The following is a 9,036-nucleotide window of genomic DNA, read 5'->3' as shown; positions in this document are numbered from 1 at the left end:
TCTGATGCTCGTGGAAAATGTACCTGGAAGCATCACAGATTTCAGAGCAGAATTTTATTAGAGTCTGTGGCTTTCTCTTCTCAATGCCTCATTAGTGGAGAGGTGGCCTTTTTGAAGCTGGCTGCCAAATGTCCTGCTGATTTTATTCCCCGCTGGTATGGTTGGATCCTGACAAGGGCAGGAAGGAAAAGAAAGGAAAGCTATCCATGACCCAAAGGCCTATGACTTTTGGGGAAAAATGTTCCCAGTGGGACTGTCATGACTAAATTCCAAATTTGTATGCATGTTTAAGTAACATTGGATTCACCTTTCAAAGCAGATCATTATTTTTGAAATACAGATGTGAAACATAAGCTTCTACTTATGTTTACAAAATGTATAAAGACCAATTCAGAAAAGGATAAGAATGTTACCATTTTATCTTTCTTCTAAGGGGAAGCGCTGCTTAACTGGGATTTATAAAAAGAAACTTAGGTGCAGAATTTCTAGTATAGTTATCCAATCTCTTCTTCCAAGGGGATGTCCTTCCGTCTTCCCAAACAAGTATTCCCATTCTTTGACAATTACTAGCAGAATATCTGGTCAGAGCAATAGTGAAATATGTTTCTTGTTTTCCTTTGTTGAAAGGAAATGTATCACCTATTGTACTAGTTTTGGATGAAACTTAACAAGTTTACGGGAAATTCCTGATCATACTGTTAACAACAAATTCCATGGCTACTTAATAGTGAGCTTAAGGATTGACCTTATAATGCATACTAAACATTCCTACTGAAGTATTTTGAGTAATTTATTGTTTTATACTTTATTTTTTAATTACACTAAAAAAAGTAAGTTACACCTTAAACAGAGTAAAACCCACTAAAGCAGACATTGCTATTATTGAAGTTCTAGTCTGATCACTGAATTCTTTTCCTTCAATCACTAAATATAGCAAAAGTATGAGGTACCTTATATAGCATAAAACATGGGTTCTAATCCATCAGAGAATCACCATTTAGTTTATAAATGAATGTCTAAGAGGTGAATGAACAGTTCTTCTATGTATGATTTGATGTACCTATAGTTTAACATTGAAGTATAGCAAGTTAAATCCTCTCTAAGTCAGAGTTCCCTTTGCTCTCAAGTAAAGGCGATAATAACTGGTATGTTTGCTTCGGTGATTTGTACTGATGATCATATTAGAAATGCTTATAAAATTAATTTATAAATGGTGAAATATTATATGTATGTGCATAATTGTTATTACTATTACTTAGATTTATAATTACTTGATGTCTCCTTTTTTTTCTGTAAAAAATTGACATCGTACAAAACAAATGATTTAGTGTCTGTAAATTAAATTAGTCATGAATTCCCCACAGTCCTTCTGTTTCTGGCTCATGGTCCAGGTGGGATGGCCACCAACAAGAATGAGAAGTGGTAGGTGCTGGGATGTAAGGCAGACAGGTATTAGACCAACAGGGCAGCTGAGGGCCAGCTCATTCCTTCTTCATCTTTCACATAGCAATTTGAACTGATTGTTAAGAAAATATGTGAGACATAAAACTTTCTCTTCAAAGAGCCATTTTTATTTTAGGGAAATTGTAGGCACATTACATTATCCCATTTCCCTTTATTTACTTCATTTTAAAGAATATTTGTCAAGGGAATTTTAAAGAACCTAAATAGATTTTGAAATTTCCTTTTAAACCCTTAACCCTTTTTCATAGCTTTCTTCACAACTACTTTTAAGACTTTGCTAGTTTTAAAGCTATTAAATGAGAAAGACACATAAAAAAAATCCAACTTTGGAAGATATGAACATATATTTCTTCTGTGGAAGGGAAAAGTTTCCCTTGATCTTCTTAGTGTCTCTGGCCTAGGTCTGAAAATTAAACTCACAAAGATGGGTTTACAGGAGGAAAGCATACACATTGACTTCATGTAAGTTGTACGTGGCACTGTAGCCTCCATAGGGCAGTGCAGACCCAAAGAAACAATTAAATTTAAGCATTTTTATACTAGGTTTGAGGATGAATGGACAGTCCTGTAAAAATATGACAGATCGAAGAGTATGAAGTAAGTGTAGTAAATTAGGGGAAACTTAACAGGAGCTGTTTGTTCAGAGTGGCCTTGGTATTCCTTTGTCTTCTGAGATAAGAATGTTTCTTTCCTCCCGGTATGGGAGGCCTTTTCACATGAGGTTTTATGACCTGTTTCTGAGGAGAAGGACAGAGGGAAGGTCAGAGTGACCTTCTTGCTTCTATTATTTTCTTACATTTCTTCAGCTTAAAATGTTTGGTATTGCAAGGTCTCCTATTTTGGGGTAGCCTGTGCTAAGCCCAATTACTCTCTTAGTAGAAGCAAAGAATTGAAGACTGAAAATGTACCTCCTGATTCAGTCTTTAAAAAAAATCAATCCCATTCCTACCCTATTTTACTTCTCTCTTTGGAGCATTTATGGGTTCTCTACTAGAAGTGGGAGGGCATGGGAAGCATGAGGGAAATGCACAGCATGCTGTGGGCCTCAAGGTCCTTAGTTTTAGTATTTGTAGAGATGGATATTAGCAATGCAAGGCAGAGGACCATAGAAAGTATGTAATAATGTATTTAACTGAATATAACCAAGAGGGAATTTATGTCTTACAGGCAATTAGTGTTACAACAGCTCTCTATATAGGAATTTATTTTGACCTAAATTATAAAATAATTAAAACTTACTTTTGCTATCTGTCCCATCTGTCAATATTTTGCATACTTATTGTTCCTGTTCCTTCCCTACTCCTAACTTTTACTTCTAATGATCAGAATGAACCATGCTAAAATTGCAACATGGCTGTCAGCACTTTGTTTTTGCCTCTTCCTTCTGATGCTCCTCCTTTTTGGTGAAAGGGTATTTTGTTTTTGTTTTTGTTTTTTCCATTTTATAACTTCAAATTTGGAAAATTGGAAACTGAAAATTATTCACATTTAAGTTAGCTCACAAATTTTAATAAAGTGATCGTTCTGGGTATTTCCAAAACCATTCAGTGGAATACAAAACTGCTACTGCTGAGACTTTGTTTTCATTAAACCTTCCCTAAAGTTGCTTATATGGTATTGCCAAATAAGGTTGTCCACTGTGTAATAATGGCAAGGCAATATAGGCAAAATTGCAAGCTTGTCATTACAATTTTTAAGTCAGACAAGGAAAAAATACTTCCTGAACTTGTAATGAATGTATATCATTATACTTCATGTTCTGTTTTCTTCCTCTTTTATTCAGGTACCTCTAGAGAATTCTTAAGATTCTTGCTTTTCCTTTTTTTCCTACTGTAAAACAATATGCCCTGTTTTTGAAAAGACTTCTTGAAGGTAATTTCAAACCTATTCCTTCCAATGAGACAGTGAATGCTTTGGTGTTTTATTCAGTTTATCTTTAGTTTACAGGTTTATGGAAAATAAGATTATCAACATTTTCAATCCTCTCTATACTGTAGTTTTCTAGGAGACCAATAGAAATCCTTGACTAATTTAGTAATGGTGAATGTAAAGGTTGAACTGAACTAAAAGTTGGGAGAAACCATATAGTTTCTAGGTCATTCCTGAATTTATTCATTAGGTAGTAAAGTGGCTAAACTCTAAATTTTAATATGCTTGGATACAATATTTATCTCACAATGAAAACTGCTTTCTGGGATTGTTATGAATTACTCAAAACTCCTTCTTAAATTAATTTACATTATATGACTTTCTAAATGGTAACAGTCAGAACTCTTTTATAGGAGAGTAAAAGAGATAGCCTTTCCTCCTCTGCTTATTTATATTAATTTTATAATTATTTACTTGGGAAGAAGATCATGAACCTTCTGGGCTACGATTTATCAGTCTATAAAGACTTCCCAAAAAATGCCTCCTCTAACTTTGGGAAGAGTGTGGATGGTATCACAGAATTAGAATCTTGTCAGGTACTTTTATGTTTCCTAATTTTATTATATAGTTAACTGAATTATGTCATAAATGCAGTGATCACAAATTCTGTAAAATGCTTAATGCTTTGGTCACTAATTATGTATAATGTATGCCTTAGGTTCCTACCATGATTCAAATTCTGTGTGTATGTGTGTGTTGTTGCTGTTGTTGAAAGAGTAATGATTAGGCACTATAAAATCTAATTGATTAATACGAGGTGAATCCAACTAGCATAAAAATGACCAAAAAAATCATTATAGTTTAGTCACTTATTTTAGGAATAAAATAAGAGCACTAATTTTAAAGCTTCATAAGAGCAGGGAGCATATCTGCCTTATTTACATTTGTTCTCAAAGAGGATTTGGAAGAGTACCCGGCAAATAGAAAGGGTTGAGAATATTTTTGCTCAATGAATGGATGGGAAGGATTTTTACTCATAATTTCATTACTAGATTTCTATATGTTTTAAACCTGGAAGGTACCCACCCCCATATTGACTGACACAGAGCCAAATACCATGGAAACACATATATCTTCCAATAGGGAAAAAAAATACTACAAAGATTTTTTGAATACAAAGAGTTCTGTCTAAAGAACTACTAAGCATTGTAACATGGAAAATATTGTGTTACTTTAGTGTTCAAAATATTAAAGGCATGAATTACTTGCTTTAAAATGACTGTCTATGAAATAATTAAGTGTAATATTTCAATGGCCATCATCAGCTTTTTGCATATTGTTTTCTTAGGAAATGTTGAGTCTGTGCAGAAAAACATGTGTGCAGGTCTTAATAGCATTTGGTTAGAAACATCAGGACTGATGTTTTAGATTTATTTTGTCATATGGTTTAATCAGCATTAATCTCTTCCTTTTAAGTTATAATTTTTGAGAAAAGGATTCTAGAAATTAATTAAAATGGATTTGTGTTTGAACTACAAGAGCAACATTAGGAAATATTATGGGAAAAATACCACTAAATTTAGGCAATGACCTAGCTTTCCAGAACACTTTACATTGCCTTGTTAATGAATGACCCATTGAGATTTAATTTACATCAGTTCTGGTATACTGTAATAAGCAGTCATCATGTCTATAAAGCAGAAGTTAATGAAATAATGCCTATTTGGAGTTGGTTATTACATGCACAGAGATATTTTTTCTTGTTTAAAGCTAACTCACATGAAAGACAACTTGACATTTTTAATGAAATGAGAAGAAAATGAGAATGATATGTCACAATGAGACAGACAATGGAAATTTAGCTATCAAAGAAAAGTGGAACAAATATAAAGCACAAACACTTCAAATTATGCTAACTTTGAGAAAATAAACATATTTTCAGGAATTTTTAAACTAAGTAATGTCAGCTAAGTGATCTATTCTTCACCAAAGTTTAGCCTAGTTCTTTATTTATATTGTAAATATAACACTTGATACTATATTATTAGTCTAGAAAACTGGAAAGAAATCCATTAAAAATACGGAAGCGCATATATGGAAATAATGTTTAGATGTGTAAGAACCCTTCTCAATGTTCTTTTATATTTTCAACTTAGAAGAGAGCTTAACGCATCCTTGACAATGCTGAGATTGAGAAACAGTCACGAGAAGTTTTATTTCTACGAGTACTTATTGTGGGGATGATAGATTCTTTCTAACAAAGAGTTGAGAGCAAAACTTTCTCAGCCTCTGAGTTCTGGATCATCTCAGTTTTCATTTGGAGTTAGGAGACTTTAAAAATGTTTCAAGGTCTTCCATAAAAGTAAGCTAAAACTAAATGTGAAAGCCTTTGGGATCCCCTGAGAGTTGCGACCTTTTATAATGGACAAAAAAGTCACCTGTAGTAGAATCGGATTCTGGGCCCCACCCCAGTCAGTAGGTCTGGCCCAAGAGTCAATATCTCAGTTGACTCTGATGCAGGTGGTCTTCACACCACTCCTTAACAAACACTGACTCAGAAGTCAGACTAAACAGGTCAGAGAAACTTGAACACTATTCAACACTGATCAAAACGTTTACAGTTTGTGATGGAAATAAAGGTTTCCTCCAAGTTCTTCTGCTCCCCCTGCAAGCAACAGGATAAAGAAAAGGCAGTGATGACCAAGAAAGGGAAACAGAAGCAGCTAATGGGACTGCAGGACCTCATCTGGAACTAAAGCACACATCAGGTGATGAGAAAGAATGTTAAACACTATGAATTAACAGAAAAATTAAGTAATCCAGCACAGGTTAATTCGGGATCTAATAATAAATATTAGGTGAATAAATTCTTTTTAAAAAATTTTTAATGTTTTTATTTTTGAGAGAAAGACAGAGCATGAGTGGGGGAGGAGCACAGAGAGAGGGAGACACACAATCTGAAGCAGGCTCCAGGCTCTGAGCTGCCAGCATAGAGCCCAACGCGGGGCTTGAACTCATGAACTGTGAGATCATGACATGAGCTGAAGTTGGATGCTTAACCAACTGAGCCACCCAGGCACCCCTAAATCTTAAAGTTTTTATCCTGTTGTGTAATGGTGTCAGGTTTGATATAGGTTGAAAGAAATTTACCTTTGAAAGCACTTAAATGATACTAATCTTTTGTTTGTTTGTATTAGGAAAAGAAAGCAAGCTGATACAGGAAACCTTCCTGAATTGTCACAAAAAAGTGGAACCACTTTAAATTACATGCATACAACTATCATGTCCTTGGCAGTTTCCTTCTAAAATACACCTAATTTACACAAAATTTTAAAAAATATTTTTTATTTTGAGAGAGAGAGAGAGAGAGAGAGCGAGCGAGCATGGGGGGTGGGGAAGGGCAGAGAAAGAGAGAGAGAGAATTCCAAGCAGGCTCCCCATTTGTCAGCACAAAGTTCCACTCAGGGTTCCATCCTATGAACCATGAGATCATGACCTAAGCTGAAATTAAGAGTCAGACACTTAACTGACCAAGCTACCCAGTCGCCCCCGCAACAATTTTTAAATTACCTGCATATTATTTGTCAAATACATGCTTTGGGATAATTTCATCCCATATGCTTCAAATGTTGACTTGTCTTTTAGTTTTTCAATATAGTTTTTACTTTGGAACAGTTTTTGATTTTCAGAAAAGTTGCAAAGATAACATGGAGAGCCCCATAAACCATTAATCTAGTTTCTCCTATCATTAACATCTTACACTACTAGGGCATATTGTCAAAACTAAGAAACCAATGCTGGTGCATTACTCTTAATTTGAACTGCAAGATTTCACTGGTTTTTCCACCAATGTCTTTTTCTGGTCCAGGACTCAATTCAGATAAAAATGGTACTTTGTCATCGTTTCCTTTAGTCTTCTCTGGTCTTGTGATAGCTTCTCAATTTTTCTTATTATTCATGACTTTGATGGTTTTAAGGAGTATTGGTTAGGTATATTATAGAATATCCCTGAATTTGGGTTTGTCTGATGTTTTTCTTGGGATTGGAGTGAGGTCATAAATTTGGGGGAAGAAAACCACACGATGAAATGCTATTCTCATCATATCATATCAGGGTATACATGCTATTAATATGATTTTTTTGCCAATGATTTTAACATTGATCATCTGGTCAAGATAATGTTTGTCACGTTTTTCCACTGTAAAGTTATTTTTCCTTTTCCCTGTTCTTGTATTTGGAAGCAAGTAGCTAGGTCCATCCCACATTCAAAGGATAGGGGAATTAAACTCCATTTTCTAAAGGGGAGAGTATCTATATAAACTATGAGAAATTCTTTGTTAAGAGAAATTAGTGTTTTTTACTCCATTTGTCTACATCCATATAGGCTCATAGATATTTATTTTGTACTTTAGATTATAATCCAATATTACATTAATTTTTTATTATTCAAATAATTCTAGTTTTGATCATTGTTATCTTTCAGGTTGGCTCCTTAGTTCCTTTAAACCCCCCATTTTTAAATACTTCCTTGCTTCCTGGCAATTCAAAATGTCACAGGTTCACCTTGTGTTTGCCTGCCCCATCCATGCAATCAATTGGCTTTGATTTTTAACCTTATAAAAACAGTGAGTAAATGTATTTGATTTCCTGTATATAATACCTTGTGCAATATTGTGAATGTTTTTGGTGATACTGACAGCACAGGCCAAGAACAAAATAGCTTTTTACTAGGTGCATTACAGTGGACAAAATGTATTGAATGCTCATATCTGGCCTGAAGATATTGTTAGGAAAGTGATAAAAGGGACACTTTAGGTTGGATTGCACACTTTCCTTTTTACTTCCTGTCATTATGTAGAAACGGTTTGGAGAGGACCCTGTGGGGAAGGGCGGTGGCTACACTACTTATCACACACAAAATAGGCATGACCTTAGTCTTTGTTTTATTCAGCAACCTAAGTTTCCATGGTAAACAACACTGGCCCCAGACTCAGAACAGCTGGGAACTATCTTCAGGAGAAAAAGAAAGAAAGAAAGAAAGAAAGAAAGAAAGAAAGAAAGAAAGAAAGAAAGAAAGAAAGAAAGAAAGAAAGAAAGAAAGAAAGAAAGAAAGAAAGAGAAAGAAAGAAAGAAAGAAAGAAAGAGAAAAAGAAAGAAAGAAAGAAAGAAAGAAAGAAAGAAAGAAAGAAAGAAAGAAAGAAAGAAAGAATTTATTGCTATTTTCTTTGTCTTCCCTTCATTTCCCATTATTGCTTGATTAGCATGTGTTAAAATCTCTGGTACATTATTTCAACCAACAAATAAGTGGAATCATCCTCTTATATCCATCTTCTTAATGCCTTTACCTTTCTCACCATGGTCATATCCAAAACAAGTAGAGACTAGTCTCAGATTCTTCCTACCTTCTGGTACAGCTGGAAATTAAGTCCGTGGCTGACTTTACCTCCCTGAACACTGGGGAGAGGTACTGCCCGCCAGGTAGTGACTGCACAGTACAGGTTTGAAGGGTCAGCATCTATTTAAAAAGTACCTTCCTTCTTCTGCGTGTTGCTATTCAGTTCTCCCAGCACCAGCTAAAGAGGCTGTCTTTTTTCCATTGGATATACTTTTCTGCTTTGTCAAGGATTAATTGGCCATACATTTGTGGGTCCAGTTCTGGGTTCTCTATTCTATTCCATTGGTCTATGTGTCTGTTTTTGTGTC

Source organism: Suricata suricatta, chromosome 1 (assembly GCF_006229205.1).
Source record: "Suricata suricatta isolate VVHF042 chromosome 1, meerkat_22Aug2017_6uvM2_HiC, whole genome shotgun sequence".
Classification (NCBI taxonomy): Eukaryota; Metazoa; Chordata; class Mammalia; order Carnivora; family Herpestidae; genus Suricata; species Suricata suricatta.
This window is presented reverse-complemented; position numbering follows the sequence as displayed.